Here is a 20,590-nt window from a genome sequence, read left to right on the forward strand (position 1 = left end):
TCTTTGCTCTGAGGTTCTTTTTCTCTCTTTCTCTTTTTTCTCCTTCCTCTACAATCTTTAATATTTCCTGCACCTCACTTCATTTTATGTCCTTACCCAGATTATGAGCAACATTGGTTGTGAAACTGACTGGAAAGCATGTGAATATGGTGGCTGGGAGGAGGTTCTCCACCTTTCAATTGAGGGTAGAGGCTTTTGGGGGTTTGGGATCACAGTATTGTTCCCACAGTACTGCTCTGGTTTTTGGCTCAGGTTGGTGTTCATCACTGTATCATCACATTCTCAGGGAAGAGAGTCTTAGATTACTGAAGCGCTGACTACTGGTAATGAGTTCTGTCCAATTGAGACTAATTATCCACAGTGCAGGTGGGTACAAGATTTTGAAGTCTCATAAAACTCCTATTTGTTCTTTCACCTAGGATGTCTCTTCTGGGATGTTTCAGTGCAAGAAACAAAAGGCAGGTGGGAGAATTTATGTATTTATGTGGACCCTAAGTGGGATTACCTGTGATTGGCCTGTCACCATAGGGAATATTCCCAGGTGATAACAAACAATGGTGTCTCAGGTAGCATAGAATGATTCTGCTGCTTCTAGACCATCTTCTTCACCTTCATTCTCCACTTTTGGATTTGCAGAGTGATGAGAGTGAATAGGGTTTTCCTTGTTTTGTTTTCACTGGGTTTTTTGTTTTTGTTGCTGGTCCCCCCCCCATTCCTAAACTCCTTCTGCATCCATACCCTGCATAACAGTGAAAATTAAGTCAAAACTGCCACTTGATCTTCTGCTGTTATGGACAGAAGTGTTTGAAAAAAATTCTTGTGTGTGGATGGGACTTGTGCTTGACTCAAATTTCTTTTTGCCCTGAACAAGGATAAAATTAAAGTTTGAAATTAAACTTTTCTGTTTTGGTAAATGGCAATTCAGCTTTTGCACTTGCTAGTTAAGACCATAGGAAATTATGCCATTCTCACTAATGGATTGTTTATTTTGAATAATTCTGAAAGGCACTCAAGCATTGTTGGATAGAAATGATCTGCGTGGTGGTATGTTCTGTGTAAAAAACCAAAAAACCAACCCCTCCCGCCCCCCAAAACCTTGACATCTTAAAGTCTGCTTGGAAAGGTAAATGGATTAAAATGTTAATTTGTTATAATGTGTTTCCATGATGAAAAATTCAAAAGGTCTCCTGCTCACGTTTTCAGGTCAGGAGAGAGTTTGACTTTTACAAGTCAAAATAAAAGGGATTTCTACATAATGCATGAATGATGTATGACTTCAAAGAGAACTTTCCTGGAGCAAAGTTTCAGTCTGTCCTTGCCTAACTCTTCTTTACTGCAGGGGGTAGGAGATAAGGGAATAGGCATGCTGGGTTGCTTGAAGGATTAGTAAAATAGTAGAGAGACTTTGACTTCCACAGTAGATCATCAGTTTGAATCCAGCAGAACTCATCACTACTGACCAGCTGTTCAGTGGTCTTTTGCTGATTACTAGCCCTCTTTACCAAGAGGGTGATGACACTGCAGTGAATATCAACTTGAGCTTAAGACAGAATGAAAAACTGAAGACAGTTTACAAAACTGCTTGATTTGAAGACCTAGTGAGTTTGTGATATAATCTGTAGAGGGAAATATCTTTTTGGACCATGGGACTGAAAAGGATGTTGAATTTCAGCAGCTGTGTAATACAGTCCTTGCAATAAACTGAGACTGTATTTCAGAATGAGTTAGGCTGAGCCTTTACCCACTCTGCTCCTTTTGGAAGGCTGCCCCAGTTTCCTGTAATGACCTTCTCCTTTCCAGTGTGCTCTGGACTGACTTTCTTGCTCTAGACCTAGGAGCATCTTTGTCGTGCAGAGCAGACCTGGGATACATGCACAACAGTTTGCCACACTGTGTTTGAATAGAGAAGTCCAGCATTGGTAGCAAACACTGTGGTGACTGAAAGACATTGAACAGACTATTGACCCTGCGTGCATAAAAATAATCTATATGTGGTTCCAATACCTGGAGTTCTCTTCTGCTTTAGGAAAGCAGGGGGAAAAAATCATGCTTTTTTGTTTGTTTTATTTTTAAAATGTGATGCCTTTGTAATAGGTGTGACCAAGTAATTAGTTTTGAGTTGTTGAACCTCTGTTTGAATTTAAAATTAGAATCTGGACGTGTCTCAAAAAACAAAGCCAACAAACAAAGAAAACCTTTAAGAAACCAGGAACCATTTAAGAAATCATTTGATAGATCTTAAATTTTATTTTTCTGCTTTGACAGCTATTGTGTCAGTGATCATTCCAACTCTGTTTAAAAGAAATTCGGTTCTAAAGAATAGTTGTAAGATAGTTTCATGTTTCCAAGGGACTGGGAATCATGCATGTAATTTTTCAAATTAATGACAAGACTTGGATGAAGAGTGTACTCTTAGAACAAAACTGTCTTGTTAAAAAGCACTGTGTTTAGACAGCTTGCAGCAACAGGAGATTAAATTGCTGGATTGGCCTTTTATATGGTTTGATTGATGAGAAAACTATGCTGCAGTATTCATTGTTTATCAAACGCCACTTGGCCACTGGCACTAACAAAACCAAATATTTATTGGATGCAAGATTAAAAAATGATATTGCAGAAGCGTGTGACTAGTTTCAGTAAAGATTCCTATATCTCTGTAGGGGCAAAAAGTTAAGATGTGCTGAAACAGTAATGAAAGGCACTGTGCAATGTAACCAGGGAGACATCAGGCACTGCCTCCTTCATAGAAAAGAGGTTCTTGTTCATGATCTCTTATTGAAGGGCATTGCAGGAATAACCTGCATGTGTTTATAAAAACAACTGCTTTCTCCAATTGCCTTCTCTTCTCCCCCTACTCCTTTCAAAAATAAACAACCCCAGTCCTTCGTGGATGTCCTTTTATTGTCACTCTTCAGATGTAGCTTTCTCTGTGATGGGTTGTACCTGTGCATTACAATTTATATCCACCTAGCTGCAACACTTCTATCCACAAGAGGGAATGGGAGCTTATCTATACGATTATCTGGTTTAGGCATCCTATATGTTGTTTTGATTAGGGCGGTGCTGTGGGCTATGTTATCAGAATGAGTGAGAACCTGAAAGGTGGATTATCACAATGCTAACCATTTAGCAAAAAAATAGTTGCCATATGGTGACAAGTACATTGTGGACATATTTGATATACTCTTTTCTCCCTATCTGTAGAAGTGGATTTAGCAAACATTGGCTCTTTAGAATTTTTATGTGTGTGTGGTAAGAACAGACTTGGGATCCCATTTCTTCTGTAACTGCACACCATGAATAATAAACAGGAATTACCTGTTCATTTGCAGGGGATCCTGTGTATGTTTGTGTTTTGGTTTTGTGTTTTTTAACATACTTATCTAAATATGGTGTTTGTAAAAAAAGAGGCTCATATTAGCTGTAGGTTAATGTAATGTGAAAGACATGCTGGGCAAACATCCTCTAACCAGTCTGTCTGGAAACAGCTATGATCTGTGAAATGTTATCTTGGCTAGTTTACATCATTCCCCAGTGAGTCAGTTTGAACTCTGTTCTTTTATTGGATTATTATTTTTTGGAAGGTAATTCTCAATACATTTGTATTCATAAGCAATGGACAGTAGGTAATTTAACACCTGCTATCTATAATCTCTTTCAGCAAATGGCCTTCTCCTAGTGGGATTTATAGTTTCTTCATGTTTCAAAGGCGGAGAATTCAAATCTTGTTTACTTTGCTGTGCTATGAGCAGAGTTACAGTGTGTGTGCCTTTTTTCCCACCGCCTTTTCATCTGGTTTTAAACTAACACTGCTTCTTTTATTCCAAAATGGAGAAAAGCTAAAACTTGGAGAGAGTTAGCAATTGTTTCATCCTGTCAAGGTCTTTTTCCTCTCTAAAATAGGAAAAGGTGGGAGTGCGGGGAAGAAAACTAAGGAAAAATTAACCTCAGTCCCACCTTATTTACTGTGAATATTTTGTAGGCTTGTTGTCTTAGTCTCTGCATTGTGTTCTCCTATTGTTTTTTGAGGAGGAAGAGTCTGCACAGGTGTGAGGCAAAACTGAGGTCTAAAGCCATAATCCTCAGAGGTAAGGACTATATATTTGTGCCTGCATAGTTCCTTTTGGGAGGTCTGACTTAAGGTGCTTTGCATACACTTTCAGCTCTGTTACAACTTCCAGTCCTGTTTTCATTCAAAAAGTGTAGAGAAAGTGTAAAATGGGAGGGGAGAAGGAGATTTTAAGAGATACTGGTATATCTCTTACACCTCTCATTTGAAATAAGGGAGTGCAAGGTTTGTGACAGATTTTTTTTTCCCAGTACCTAGTTTGTAGAAAGAAAGTATATGCTACATCCACCCTGCTGCAAAAGACCTGCATTTTGGAGGTCAGCAGTGGTTGCTCTAATGTTAATCGATAGGAATAAGCTAAACTCTACTACATCATTTAAAAATGAGAAAACTGCCTATTGGCTAAAAAAGTAATTGGTATCACCTGATAGATAATAAACAATTATTGCCTTCTCACAGCAAAACTCTGCATAGAAATGTTCACTCCAGCTGGCTGAGAGACTGTTAAACTAGATTGAGTATTCTCTGGTATCTTGGCCCACATGATCAACAACCTATCGTTGATTTCAGTCTCTTGCTTAACTGGTTAAGAGTACTCAAGGTTAAGACGAATTTTCTCTCTTCAGAGAAGGGAAAAATGTTTGGGGAGAAGGGCTACCTCTCTTCCCCCCTTTCCCAGTAGACTATGATTATTTATAGTGGTTATCAGCTTTTCAAAGCTGTGTAGATGGAGTATGTTACAAAGCAAACCCTCCCTCTTCTGACTATGCATCCTGTTTCCTTTTTCAATCTGTTGGACAGAAGAAACTTTCTCTGTGTTCTTTTTAGCATTAGAGTCAAAACAGCCTTTGCAATCTTACCCTAGATTTCCATCCACCTCCCTAGCCTGTGACTGAGCTGAGCTGAAGAATGGAAAGCCTGTGCTCCTGACTGTGTCCCCCTCATTCAACAGGGACACATTTTAGATGCAAATGGCAGAGAGTATGCAAAATAGACTTAAAAGAGCCATACCAGAAACACTTTGGAAAGGCAGAGAAGGATGCTTTTTCAGATCAGGCTTTCTGCTTGAAAAGTACTGGGCAGACTGGGAGTTTGTCAAAGAGCATGCTCAGTATGAGAGAAGGTTGCTAGGTGCCTAAGGAGGAGCAGTTTTGCACAGTGCCTGAGTCTAACACTGACCATACAGGAAGATTGCTAGTGTTGGGGTGTTTCACACAGAAGCTGTAGATAACCTTGGAGACTGGGGAGAATAGCTGATTCTGCAGGAGAAAGCCTGTAGCCTCACAGAAGCAGGAAGATAGAGCAGCCGAGGTGATCAGACTGAGCTGTGGAGCCATGTCGTTCATTGTTGGCAGGTCTAGTGGAAAAGAAGAGTTTAAAAGACCTTGCAGAGAGATGCATCTCGGAGAGATCAAGCAGCCAGCCCATGAGTATACCAGAAAAGCTTGATTTGGATGCTGGAGTATCCCATACCTTTTAGCTGAGTTCCTTTGTTAAGGTAGGCCATGTCATGCAGCTAGTGTTACTTCTGTCCAGGTGAAGGCTGTCCCACAAACAGAAAGGGCATTGGTTTAGGGGCATGTCAGTCTGGCACCTCTGCAGTACACTAAAGTACACCTCCAGAAGGTAAAAACAAACCAACAAGCAAAGCCCAAACAGATTCTTGGATGATATATAAAATAGAGCTCCAGTTCTGCTTTATCTTTACAGAACAAATACAGTTTATGGCTGGTTAAGTAGGAGGTTTCTATTACCATCTGTTGAATCTTGCAATTTCTCTTCCCTCCTGCTCTAGCATCTGTGAGTCTCAATAGCAGAATTGTTGCTTGGAAACTCAATTGTGGTTTTGCATTTACTGGTAGAAAAGAGTGCTCAATTTCAGTAACTTCGTTATCATGACTTCTGCATAGATCTAAAAACTCCTTAGCAAAGGTGGTTTCTTAGGTGACAGGATAAATGCTGCAGGTATGCAAGAAGTGTTTAACAGTGTTTTCAACACGGGTGGAGTTGCTCTGATGTGAACACTTGTTGGTATCATAATTGAGGCATAAAATAAGTTGCATGGAAATGAACCTATTGTATATGTACCAGTATCAATGTGCCATTTCTATTCTTTTTTTTTTCCTGCGGAGTAGAAAACCACCTATGAGTATTCACGTTGCTATCATCTCACTGTGGGTAAATTTGGGTTGGTTTGTTTGTTTGTTTTTCTTAAACTTTTTTTGTTTGTTACACTTGAGTTCTGCAGTGTACCCTGACAATTTATTTTGTGTCTTCTGGAGAAGTCAAACTTCTAATACCTATCAACTTCTTGTGGTAAAGATTCAGTCACAACATGTTTCTCTGGTGTTAGAAGACAACACAACAGTGTGTTGAATCTTTTTGTACAGACAGAGAGACTATTTGGAGTTAAGTTTATCTGAAAGAAAAGACTAAGTGTGTTTTGTGACTCATTGTATCTAATCTCTTGATTCAAACTGCTTAGGAAACAGACACTCCATCCTATTCCTTGAGATTCATATTCCTAAATCAAGAAGCTGATGTCAGGAGGCTTACTCTATGATAGATTCACAAACAGTATGTTTGATGCTGACAACTGCTTCCCCCCCCCCCCACATGTTAATTTAAATACATGTGTGCCTTGCTGAGTGTTTGCCTTAAAGGACTCCTATGGCACAAGAAGGATTTTGAGTTGAGGAGAGTTTAGGAAGCAGTCATAATATCAGGAAGCCTGACATGCACCCCCCTTTTTAATTTTCAAGTTTGTCACTCTGACCTTCTCCCTTATATTTTAGGGGAGCAGGTAGGGAGGAGAGATTCTGAATTGCTTTGTAACACTCTTGGTCAAATTAATCTTCTGTCTTCTGTTTGAATCCATTCTTTCTCCAGGGTTCTTGTTTCTCTATTCCCCCCTGCCCTTCAGGAGCTTCTTTGAGGAGTGTATTATGGATAGATATTCACAGCTTGGCAAGAAGATTTTTGGTTTGATGGAACACTTCTTGAGTTTTTTTTTCTTTTGGACTATTAATTTTGAGGGTTTGTTTGAAGGGAGGGAGAAGGAAACAGTGATAATTGCCTTGTTTTCTGTTTTTTTGGGTTTGTTCCCCCCCCCCCCCCATTGCCTGAAGTAACATGAATTTCACAAACCTTGCAGAATCAATACTTAAACTGCATACTAATATGTTTTGGAGAGCTACAGAAAAGATAGGTAGATGGAGAACATCGAGTGACTCTGTATTTGTTCATAGTGTGGTTTGAGAGAAAAATAACAGAGCTGCAGTTATGCTCAGGACTACCAGCATCTGAAGGTGGCTCTACCAACACAAAGAAAGCTTAAGAGGGCTTTTGTTATTATTGCCATGTGAGTTTAAATATTGGATCCTATGTTGTGTGCTCTAAAGTCGTAGCAAGGAGTTATTCTTCACTCAGTTTCCAGGAGATATCACAAGGACTGAAAACTGAGCTAAATGCCAGAGTAGGCTATATGAAGTGTTAGATCAATACTTGAAATTGGCATGTGTAATGACAGCTTTGAAACTGATGCGCATGTAAGCGTGATTGATAATTGCATTGAGAGCCTCTTAAGAGAAGCTTGGGGATTCATTTTGTTTAAAATGGAAGGAAAACAGTGCTATACAACACTATGTACTACACTTTATGGTAAGTGTTACAAATGAAGGCTTCAAACGGTATTTAAGTGCTTTATGCTATTCATTATCCTCAAGAGTAGTATTGAAATCAGCATTCTAGGTTACAGAGCTTGTGGGATGTGCTTTCCCTTGGGATGGTAGCCTTTGTGGTTTGGCTAGTACTTGGATTCTTTTTTTTTTTTTCCCCAGCTGGGGGGGGGGGGGGGGTGGATTTTAATTAGCAATTATATGTATCTGGACTTAAACATCTATTTAACATGACATGAACATAGAAATTCATACGTATGTGATGTGTACTTTTAAGGGCTGGGTATGCACTAGCGAGCATCACCACTTGATCAGTATTTCCACATCACACCTCTTGTAAAGTTTAGTGGCTTTGACTTTATTCTGTGGACCATATAAGGGTCTGAAAGTATGGGATGATACCAAGGTGCTTAATTACCCCTGTTATTCCAGCGTAGTCAGAAGTCTAGGCTGTTTGCACTCCTGAGAAAGTGATTTGGCAGTGACCTGGGACTGTAAAGAGTAAAAGCAGAACAATGTGCTGCTTCACTACTTTGCCATAAAGGGCTGTTCTTGCTTTCTCATAGAATATAACCACTGGAAAAGACTTATAGCTCCCCAATTAGGGACAGCCCCTAGTTGGGGGCTAGGTTATTGTGTTCCATTTATGGCTTGGATGTTTTCAGCCAAGAAGAGAGCAACCTCCTTTTTTTGTTTTCAGGATTTGGGGATCTTCAATATTGGACCCTTAGGCTCTTTTACTGCCATCTGAAGTTATTTATTGTCAGGTAGGAGGTAAGACAATGGTTGTTCCTGCAGAAGGCTCTCACAAGACTTTGTTTTTAAAAATGACCTGCTAGAAAAGATTTTGTAAAGGACTTGTGTTCCCAAGCACTTTTCTCTATGGAAACTGTTGTTCTAACTTCCCACTGATCACTTGGAAATTAATTCTTATGATTTAGTGTTGTGTTTGTTGTCTATAGATCTTTTCTTCCTTTAAAAATCACTGAAGTAGTGGGCTGAAAGTTTGCTTTGGCATAACATAAAAATGAAGATGACCTACTATTTTCTGAAGCAGTTATTGCTGGAGGCATTAATTCAGGTGTGGTTTTAACTACACTTGTTGTTTGGATTTGCTAATTCAGGTATGGTTTTAATGACATCTGTTGTTTAGTTGTGCTTACCAGTCTGACTTCTTAAAGTCTGAGTATGTAGCTATGTTGAAATTGGCCCAAATGAGGTTCACTGGAAAGAAGAGAGCTGCTGTTGGCATGAGAGAGAGACTGCAGAGAGGTGAGTCAGCAGAGGTTTAAAGCAAAACCACGACTTGCTGAGAAGTGCAAGCAGCAAACTGTGAAGTACATTAATTAATCGCGAGTAGGAGCAGGTGGGGGAGACTACATGTAGCAAGGCAGGGAGTTGTGTAGGGTTTAAAAAAAAAAAGTTAAACAAAACCTTAGGAAATAAATTAGTTGCTTTTTTTCATCTTTGTTCCCTTGCCTAGTTGTAATCAAATTTAAAATAAAATTAAATAAAAAATCTTTCCCTCCAAACCAGAGGGCTTTTAGGCTCATCTGGAGTTTCCTAAGTCTGAAGTAGCCCCAGACTCCTGTTGTTGGCATAAAATGGTGAATGACAGTGCCACTGGCCAAGGCAGAAAGGTCATGCTTGTTGGAAGCCTGGCTGAGACGGCATAAGCACAGATGTAACTCTGTGCTAGTATCTTTAATGATAGAAAATGGGGGTTCTTGCAAACATGATGTTTTTCAGGATCTGTAAATATTTCCAGTTGGGGCCAACAGATACCAGACTTGAAATGTTGTGATGTTACAGGTTAACAAAAGGCTTTGGATGCTGGGTGAGGAGGATTGCAATTTTTTTTTTCCCTACTTTTTTATACTGCACATTCATATCTAGAGAATGTGCAGCTAAATACTGACCTTTCATGTGAAGCCTTAAAAGATCCTGTGGCACTTTACATGCGAGTAATATGACTGCTGTGAGGGAGTTGGTGTTGCTAATTGAATCTGAATTGGCTTATTCTGTGATGCACTTTTAAAAAAATCTTACAAATTTCCTGGTAGCAGAGAAGAGGCTTTTTTTTTTTTTTTTTTTTTTTTTTTTTAATGCTGCTATTAGATTCTGGGATAAGAACTCTTATTTTCTATTTTCTGGAACAGAATCCATGGCTGCTAGCACAATACAAGTGTTGTAAAGGTAGAACATAGAGAGGCACATGCTACACTCATAGGATATTTTACTATTCCTTCTTGCTGGCTTTATCTTCACATCTTTTGAAGGCAAAGTTCTCTGCCAGCAAGAAAACTGGCTTAAAGTAGACCTCGTTCTACCCAGCGCAAAAATAACAGTATTCTACCCAGAATCAACTGAGTGTGGAAATGAATTGCCCATATAAAATTCATATGACTGTTTCTTTAGGAAATACTTTTCTTCACTTTTCAAATAGCAGCAATGAATATATAACAGGGGATCTGCTGGGAGAGGTTCTGCATTTTACTTTTCTCTGCTGAAACATTTCTCCAGTTTGCTAAGGTGGTGGAATTCTTTAGGATTTTTTCTTTTTAGTGGCATCATGTACATTAAATTAACCACGGAAGATACAAAAGAAGAATTTCTATGATCCTGGATCCAAATGTCAGTTTTGTACCACTCCAATTGTTTGAGGGTCTATTTCTAGAGAGTAGAAAGAAAATCAGTTGCTTCGGAAAAAGTTATTTCAAAGTATCCTAATTGGACAGAGATAAAGGCCTTCCATGCCTTTGCCAGCTTCTAGGGTAATTTTTTTAGGCACACCATGACTCACAATATTGAACTAAGAAAAGCAGTAGTTCCATGTAAGCCTCAATTTTGTGTTTTCTTCAGTGGAGATGATGATTAGGCTGCTTGTGGTCCAATCTGAAAAAGTAAAGGCCTTTTGTAAGGGAAAAAATTCTTATCCCATATCTCAAGAAATGGTCTCTCTTCTGTGTAATAACCACCAAGTATGTATATTCTGCAAAGGAACCCCACATGAGGAAGAAAGGCTCAGAACTAACCAGGTAATCCTGTGAACCTGGTGGAAATAATGTGGTGTTTCTTGGGTCCAGGACATAGCTTGGACTTCATCTTGTTCCTCAGTTGTATCCTGTAGCTTGGGCTGCCTAAGTCCATTTTCTGTATGTCAGAAGAAAAATCTGTGTATTTTCTTAGTATAATGTAAACAAGGCTTCCTATAATTTCAGTCTAGGAGTAGGGGTGCTCAGAAGCATGACATTAGGAAGCCTCTCTTAGGAATTTTGCTAGAAGTACTACTACTTCCTAGTGTAATCCTGCTCCAAGATTTTATCTAAAACAGAGAGGGAGCTTAACAAGTCAGTATCTCTTCAAAGAACGGATGTAATTTCTCTAGTAAAATGAGCATTTTTAACAGCACCACCTGGTGACTCCCATAGCAGTATTTCTTCATTAAATTATAACTGATGAACCTGCCTCTTTGGGATAGGTGGCATAGCTTATTCTCAGTCATATCAGTTTGTCTGTAGTTTTCTTGCTTGTATATGACTGGTCATTCATCTCTGTTTATTTGAGTAGGGTGATCTTAAATTCTTGCTAGTCTGAGACTTTCCACAAAGCCACTTGCTACTGTGAGCTTTTACAGCAATTAAAACCAGTTGTTAGCTAAAGATATTTAACTCAAGGTAACTGCAAAATGTTCGAGGAGGAAGAGGTCACATTAGCCTTTACAAAAGGTAGAGATTACCAGTTATCTCTAAGGTAAAGCTAACTACTATGTGCTAACTGGCAATTTATTAACTCTAGAGGTTAGATTTGGGTTTTTTTTGTCCCATGTCCCCCCTTACTACTTTTGTGCAACAGCTCTAGCTGTTAGTTTTGATTATAATAACCTGTTCCCAACAAAGTAGAAGCTGACTTGCTTAATGCAAGCTCAGATATTAGGTAGCTATCAGATGCTGCTTCTCATATAGATAGGATTCTAATAAAATATTTCAGGCTTATGAAAATAAGAAATAAAATATTTCAGGCAATGTGTCTGTCATTTTTATCACATCCCCCATGGAGTCGCTTTATGAGCTTTGAGCTAATAATAGCTGCAGATTGAAATTGGAGCATTAATAGCAAGTTGAACCTGGCATCCTGGCTGGTTATCTAGAAGATCATTTTACTACAAGGACCCATAACCACAAAGAAAACAGCTGAGGTTTCTTGGAAGTATTCTAGGGACAGCAGTGAATGAAGAGTAAGGTTTCTTTTTTACTTTTCCTGGTATGCTTTTCTTCTGTTGTCCTGAAGAAACATGAAAAGGACATGTGTGACCTGGCTTGGGATGACCAGGCCCCAGTGAAGTCCCATCACTGGTCCCCACGAGGAGGGGCAGTGTGGGTGTAGATAAGCCAAGGGAGAAGCAGGTTATTAACATTTCATTTATTCCTAATGAAGCAAGGCAATTACAGGGCAGCTGCATAAGAACTGCAAAATCTGCAGTTATGTTGCAGCACTAGTTTCCCAAGAGACTAACTGAAAGAGACAACACTTTGGACTCCAGCGGTTCAAAAGGCTGTAGTACCCTGTACTTATTCAGTGGAAGTGACCATAATAAAGGTGATATGAAAAACACAACAAAACAGTCTTGCAGCTGCTTTAAAGATTGTTTTGAACTCTGTTGATTGAAACAGGGTAAACAATTTCTGAGATCTAAGATTTAACAGTCCCTTAAAGTAATCATATGGTAGCCTGTACTAGAGGATTGATAGCATGTGAGAGATAAAAGGCTTCCCTCTCTTTATAAGGTAGGCCTGCTCTTGGTTTGCAGGACTGACTTAGTATTATACTGGAAGAGAAGATTGGAGTAGGTTATGCAAATGACTCTGGTTTACTTGCACTTAACTGAGATATGTTTAGGAAATCAGCACTAATAGTGCAATATACTAGTTGTGTGGCATGAGTATTGTTTTGCGGTTTTGGGGGGGGGGTTTGTTGTTTTTTTTTTTTTCCTTGTAAACATGGATATCAGCATAGGATTTTTTTTTAATTTTAATTTTATTTTTCTTTAATCTTCAGAGAAGGACACATTTGTAGATGGCACTTAAGTTGTTCCTAAGTCTAGCAAAGACTGATCAGCTTGAATTTCTACTGCCACGTGCAGGGAATTGGTAACTGTGCATGACTAATTTCATGGTCAGCTTGTTGCTTAATTTCAAGTTCTTCTTGTTCTTGTCCTTGTCCTATTACCATGGAAAGGATGAAAGTTAGCATCTAAAATAGACAAAAAAGAAGGGGTCAGAGCAAATGTGTCCTGCCTGTGCCCTTAACCCATGGAAGTCCCTCTGGGAGTCCTGTAAATGAAAAATACTAACTGGGTATGCAACAGCATCCAAAATTCTGGGGAGAAATACCTTTGGGCATACCTCTGACTGCCCACTCCTAAATTTCTTTGGACTCTGGTTTATGTTGCAATATTCCATTCTAATTTGGTTTTTAAACTATGTATGTTGAGCTGTGAAGTGTTATAGCTGGTACAGTGCTTGGACAGACATTTAAAAACAAGTGCTCCTTGCTTCCAGTAGAAACAGGAGTGGACATGCAGAGTAGTAGTATAGATGAACAGATTTTCTTCAGGGATGTCTAGAAACGTGTAGGAATTTCCTCCTTTCTGCTTACTACAAAACGATGTAAATTACTTTCCCTCACTGAGACTGCATGCTGGATAATATCCTGAAAACTGAGTTTAAATGTAGAATTTGTGGAATCTCGTGCAATTTATTTTGACACAAAGTTGATGGTGCTTGCTAGGAAGAAAATTCTTTCAGAACTTAGCTTGTACAGTGAAATTCCCCAGCAGCATTACTATGGTGCAATGCACATGGCACTCATGTTGCTGTTCTCCAGTAACCTTCCATCTAGATACAGCAGGCACTGGTGGAGCGTTTTAGTCCTTGGCTTTTCTGAGAGAGAGACAATGACTTTTGCAGACAGGGGATGGCACTGTTGCACTGTAGCTCCTCAGCCTTCCATTCAAAATGTCTCTATTTATAAAAAGGGCTTGGTATTTACCAGGAAGGGAGCAGATGAACCAGTTGCATTACTGCAAGATTTTCTTGAAATAGTTCTGCATAAAATATCAAATTTGGGTTACCAGGAATTTTATATTTTGATAAAACCCCCAAAAGAATGTGTTAGCGTGCATCTAAATTGGATGTTAGCAGCAGGCATAGTTTAAGGCACTCATTTATTTTAAATTTAAAATGAAACACCTGTGTGAAGCTCTGAGAAATCATTAATAATACAATGAACTCTCAGCACTATGGTAGTAATCATTTCAATAAGAATTCAACCAGCAAGAACTTAAAGAAACTCCTTTCTACCTTTCTTTTATTCTGAAAATGCAAACTTCCTTTTTCTGAAGCCTTAATATATTGTTGTCTTCTGCAGTTCAACCAGAAATTCCCTAGGGCAAGAGGCCAGTTCTGAAGGGTGCCCAGTCCACATGGGCAGGTAGATGTGTGGTGGGTGTGGAAGCAGCATTCAGCTTGCTTGTCTTGGCTCACCACAGTCATAGGAACATGGCAGAGGGACCAAAATTACTTCTTTTGAAGAATGGGCTTTTGCTATGTAAGGCAGTACAGATCTTGTTCAGCACCTTCAACTTTAGCTGCTAGTTGAGTGCAGTCAGAGCTGTTACTTGAGCACTGACGTCAGCACATGGCAGTGAGTTATCTAACTCTGCTTCAGTCATTTGATGATTCTCGGAGTCCCATGTGGGATGTGCTGTTAACAACCTCAGTCTTGAAGTGATGAAAGTATAGGTAAGGATGGGAAAGTCTGCATTCAAAATACAGATGGCAGGAAAAGCTGACCAGGCTGTTGCTGAAATGTGATGGTTGAAATTAACTCACTGATTCAGTCCCTTTTCTTGGAGGAGTACAGCTACCTCTGGCTGTCTTCCACCAATCCACTGTGACTCCCTTAGTTATACCTGAAAGGTGGCTGTCTCATTTTCACCTGCATCTTTATTTCATCAAGGCATGGACACTAGTCCTGAGCTAAACTGTGCAAGTCGGATGAGGTAAAGCTGTAAAGCTGACACGAGTCAGCACACAAAAAACACTGGCATTTGCGTTTCTTGCCTAGGCCCCTTGCCACCAACCAGCCACTTCAAACTGGTGGTGTGAAACCTCTAGTGGAAAAAAAAAAAGGCCATGTCCATGGCTATCAGCAGAAATATCTGAAGTGAAAAGAATGAAACCTCTCAAAAGAAAGGTTAAAATGCACCAAAGTCTTTATCTTTCTCTCTCTCTCTTTTTTTTTTTTTTTTTTTTAAATTTTCCCCTCCCCTGAAAGTGCATGACTGATTCGACCAAAACAATCTGTGTGATATGACTTTATGTAGGTTTTTTTGGGAGGGGGGAGGGACAAAATACAGCTAATTTTTGGTCAGACCATTTCATTTGGGACTGCACTTAAAAAAAAAGTTTCAACATGACATTTAGTTTCAAAAGTAAATATAAAATATTCACTATGCTTAGTTCTGGGACAAAAGAAATTTATTCAACTTGAACTTCCATCCCCATGGGGAACTCTCCCCATCCACATCCTTCCTGTGAGCTGTGGGAAGAACCAAGAGAGTGAGCAGCTTTACTGGAGCTTGATTTGTCACTTGAAGGGCAGGCCCTATTGCTGCCTGCTGAGGTGTGTAGGTGACTCAACTCTGAGGCCTTCCTACTCTAAGGAAGTCAATTTATTTTCTGGACAAGATAAATCAGATTAGAGACAACCTGTATGCTTCTGTGACAGTATCAAAGGCAGCTGATCAAGCTAATAATAGCAGCGTTATTACAAGGCGTCTGATTCTCATCCATCACTAGAAAGAGATAATTGACTAAGACGTCCTTTGGCTTATTCTAAGTCCATACCTAGATTACAAGGGTCAAGTGCAAGGAAGCGTATATATGCTAAGAGCAGTCTCACCACCTGCCCTAGAAAGAGGAGATGAAATGTTGGTTAGTTATTTTATAATACTCTGGTGATGAATTCTGAAGTGTGCTTCTTTCAAAACTATATTCAACTTGTCTTTCCTGAGTTGCTGATGATCGTTGCTGGCCAGGATTTTGATAGTTGTCCTTAGGACTCCTTTAGAAAGAGATTACGTAGGTCTAGCGGAAAATGTGCTAAACTTCGTCCAACCCCCCGCCCCTGCCCAGCACTCCTTGAATTTTAGTGAGCCAGTAACTAGCTGGAACAGGCTAAGGGCCAGCAAAGTAGCCAGGGAGCTGTCTCAGAAGATTCCTTGTCTACCTACTGGCCATGCAGTGCCACCACAGCCATGTTCATGTGGTAGCCTGGAAATAGCATGAAAAGAAATACACTAAAAATGTCCCAACTTTGTTTCATTTGGGGGCTTACATAGTAAAGGTAGTATTTTTTCAGATGCTGTTTTGCACAGAGTCCTTTTCATTCTGCTTGTTGTTTTGGTTTGGTTTTTGAACTTAGAAGAATGTTCATCAAAAAATATGTTGGAGTAAAGTGAATTTTTCACCTTTAGGCTTCACCTGATCATGCTATGCATGCTTGTCTGTGTAGTTATGTGATGACTCCTTCCTGGGAATTAGGAATGGAAAAAGTGAACCTTTAAAGATAGAAGCACCATTGGAAAATTATTTCACTTGAGGTAAATGGCTGGTCACCAATTATGATGATTTAACTTGAAATAGGTAAAGCTAGACTGGAAAAATCATTAAAATTATATTGTAAACCTAATAACACTGAAGTAATATAGGAATAAAGTGGAAGAATTTAGAGGGCAAAATAGTTATCTGTTTTTGTAATGCCAAGCACTTTTTGATAAGTATTAACATGATTAAAAATAGAGGTATTGTTATTCCCGTTTCAGAAAGGGGAAACAAATGCACAGATGCTGAATGACTTGTTCAAGTTTACTCACTGCATTCCTGTCAAGATCAGGCCTCCTAATAATATTAGAACATAACATTACCTCAGGGAGTTAAAGAAGAGCTAAACTTTCTCACTTTAAAAAAATTATTACCTTAACCTTGAAATTCAGACTGACCATATGTGTTGGAAAGCATTCTATGGAATGTCATGCAAAACTCCAAGTGTTCCGCTTAAGAGCAAGCCAAGGTACTTGATTATGGTGTTCCTCTTGCACTCCGTGGTTTTTTTGGTTGGGTTTTGTTTTTTGGGTTTTTTTTTGTTTGTTTTGTTTTTGTTTTTTTCTGACAACACTGAAATGTTCCTGGAATATCCTATCTGAGCCCCAAGTGTCTTCAGCAAAGTTCTGCCTATCGTTCATGATGAGGAATGTCCATGTGAAACTAATCTAGCATATGTGGCACTTACGCATTTAATTCTGCTGAAATTGGGCTGTGAGTCAAAATGTTGATGACCTACCATGCACTGAAATGAGGCTGATGATGCGTAAAGTGGTGATGTTTATTTCAATACTTAGCTGATGATGCACTATTTATTTTAAGACTATTGAACTGTGTAGTTGTAATAAGGTTTTGAAAGGCAGTTATGAAATGTCCTGATTGTATATCTGCCACAGCTAAAGATGAATCTGAACTCTGGAGGCAAATACTGCAGGATTCCAGTTGTTCAATATCTAAACTTGGTTCTGAATTACTATAGCTTAGACATATATGTCATTACCCGGAGGCATATATCTAAGTACATAGACTATTCCATTACGAAGCACCCTGGTTTGGACTTCAAGATGTAAACTCTTGCAAAGCTCTGTTTGGACAGGGATTTTGGGCATAGATCTCATAAAGTTACTGTTGGAAGGTTAACTCCAACTTATTTATTCCTTTACAGAGGGAGTATTCACACCAACAAGATTAGGTTGTGGATTTATGGATAAGTAGTCAGTATTTTCCTTCCCAAAATCCTTGTGTTAGTGTTGCCTCATCCATTTAAACTACAGGCCTGAAATCTTAATATTTTTTCCTCCTCTGGAGATAAATTCCTTTAAATTACATAGCATTGCTATACAGGAAAACAAAATAAAGTACACTTTCTTGAAAGACAGTAGTTTTTTAAGCTCTGGGTCTGTGACTATGAAACCTACCTTTTCATAGTTTCTCTAGGACTCCACAGATCCCTTGGTGCAGAACTGATGTTTCCCTGTGGAATGCAAGACTTCCCTGTGGGGCTTCCCTGAAGAAGTTCATTCTAGCTTTCTGCCTAGTAGGTAGTCTAGCACATGGAGAGGGTAAAGCCATGCCTTTCTTTAAAGCATGTATTTGCTACATGTCATAAATCTGAGGATAGTTTTTTAAATGATGTTCATTGAATAACAGAGTTTAAACTGTACTTGCTAAAGAGTTTAAAAAAAAGGCGAGTGAAAATGTACTGGCACTGAATGCATAAGGAACAGAGATGGTTTTGGATATGCTTTATGACTAAGAATAGTTATTTGAGAATATAACATACTTTTGTTTTACTATTAGGAAGCAATCTATCAGATGCCCTTTTTTTTTTAATTAGGAAAGTTTTTGCATTGACTTCTGAAGATGTGGTTGTTTTCTGTTGTTTGTTTTTTGTTGTTGTTTTTTTTTTTTTTTTACACCAGCTGTGTAATATGAATTAGAAACTCTCTGATGTGCTTTGTGAACTATTTTACAGTAGAGTCTAGCGTGGCCAAACACTGGTGGACCATAAGCCTACTTACTGCGTCGAGCTATATCCAAGAGCCATATTAAAGGTTCTCTCTGTTTCCTAGGATCTGTTTGACCAATTTTGTGGAAACTGTGCTTCATAACCTGTTAAAGAATTTGTGTTGGTGTTTAAAGTACCTAACAGCATAAGTTATTTTACTTGCTAAACTATGTATCATAAATGAGAGATCTATTGCAAGGAACTGGTTGAGTGATCTTGTTTCCTTCTCCCATTTGTTGACTTGGTATGCCATGCTGTCTGAGGGTATCAACAGAAACAAATGTCTCCCTCTGCAACTGCGATTTAAATTTGTGAAAATGAACTGTGATGGCCACATCAGTACTGGTTTTCAGGAAGACTTTTCTTGCAAAACTGTTACAACTTGCAAATAAGTATGGGCTTTCTTTAAGCCACTTTACTATGATCACTCATATTTTGAAAAGAAGATATGCATTTTTCACTTCTTAGGATTAGAATTAAGTGCTTTAATTATCTTTTCATTCACCTTAGAGTGTTTGATCCACAGTTAATATTGCTTACACTAAAAGAAGAGAAGGACTTGACTTGTGTATTAAAGGTGATTGAGTTATAGAGGCCCATAATGAAACTGTCTTTGGGGATGATTAAAGATGCCAAGCAATAGTGGCTGTCAGCGCTGCTTGGTCTGCTAGATCCCTGCATCCTTTCTGTTTAGAGCAACTGATCGAAGGGAAAATTTACAGCAAAGTCACATTTTTCAAGCTGAGAGGTCTAAGGGATGGCAGGTTCCAAAGTGTAACGTGCAGGGGCTGAGGGAAAAGGATGTGTAGGAAGAAAGTGTGTTAACCAGATGGCTCTGCTTTACTGTTTTCGGGAGCCCTTGAAGGGAGTAAGGGAGAGATCAAGGCAGCAAGTTTCTGCCTGAGCAGAGTTTCAGTCAAAGGGAGCTCTGTGCGTGCTCTTCACCTCACTCGTTCAGCTCGACAAGGCTCAAGGTATACCCTGTAAATAAACTCCCTTGTACTTTACTTTTCATCTTTCCAAGCATGTTGCTGTTGAATTGGACACTCTGTATGGTACTAATGGGGATCCTCTTTCTTTCTGGAAATGTACAAGGTCCTATTTGCCTTTCCATTCATATAAATTAAAAAAAAAAAAAATCTAATTTTTATAATTGTTTAATTACAGGGCTCCTGTTCATTAGAAGTTCCAGGCAATGGGAACCACTCAGTATTTGGCTCATTGATGTCCGTGTGCCCCTTGGCGACCTTTAGAACAATTTAATTAAAATGACCCAAAATACCTCTAGAGACCCGTCTCTCCAGGCTAAGCATGGATAGTATTGTCGTCTAGGGCTCCATTTAGGGAACTCTGTGTCTTTTTTAAGATAAAGCATATGGGGATTCTAGGCTACTGCAAAAGCACAAAGCAAAACATAAGAAAGAAAAAATGTTGCATAACCTGTAACATTGCTCTAACAAACATACCACTAGTTACTACTGAAATACTCTGCGGTAAATGATAGAAGAGCAGACTTTAATCTAACAAATGAGAGGAGGGGGAAAAGAGAAAGAGATATTATTAGCAAACATAAACTGAATCATGACTATATATTCTCCAAAGAGGTGAAAACAACATCTATGTGTGTTTCCACTTAAGGCAGATTTCAACATAAGGGTACATTGATTATTTATTTGCTGCATCTAGAGGTAACCACCATTCATTTAAATGAGTTTGAACAAACTTTAAGTAGTGACATTTAAGTATATTACAGGCAGTGTTTTTCAATTTTTCATTTTAGAATTATTTGTGCCATCTGAAAGCATTTTTAGTTCCTCATCTCAGCTCTTTTTGATACTATTCATTGCTCCTCTGCTTGTTACTGTGTCACATTTCGTAAACTGAATGAGGTTGCTGTGTTTTGTGCCAACATGGCTTACTGAATTGCCCTAATCTCCTGCTAAACTTGTCTGCCATTAGCTTAAGACTCAGAGTTTTGTAAGAATACCTCACTAACAGTGGATTTCCTAGGAAAACAATATGGTTTCCTTCATAAAACGTCTGTAGGACACAAATAGGAACTTCTCCATATCCACCCCAAAAGCCACAGTCCATCTGCACTTAGTCTTGGTCTTCCGGCCAAACTCTGTTTCCTGTAAACTGCGTCTCTGAGAGAAAGGAGAACACCAGT

Source organism: Aquila chrysaetos, chromosome 11 (assembly GCF_900496995.4).
Source record: "Aquila chrysaetos chrysaetos chromosome 11, bAquChr1.4, whole genome shotgun sequence".
Lineage (NCBI taxonomy): Eukaryota > Metazoa > Chordata > Aves > Accipitriformes > Accipitridae > Aquila > Aquila chrysaetos.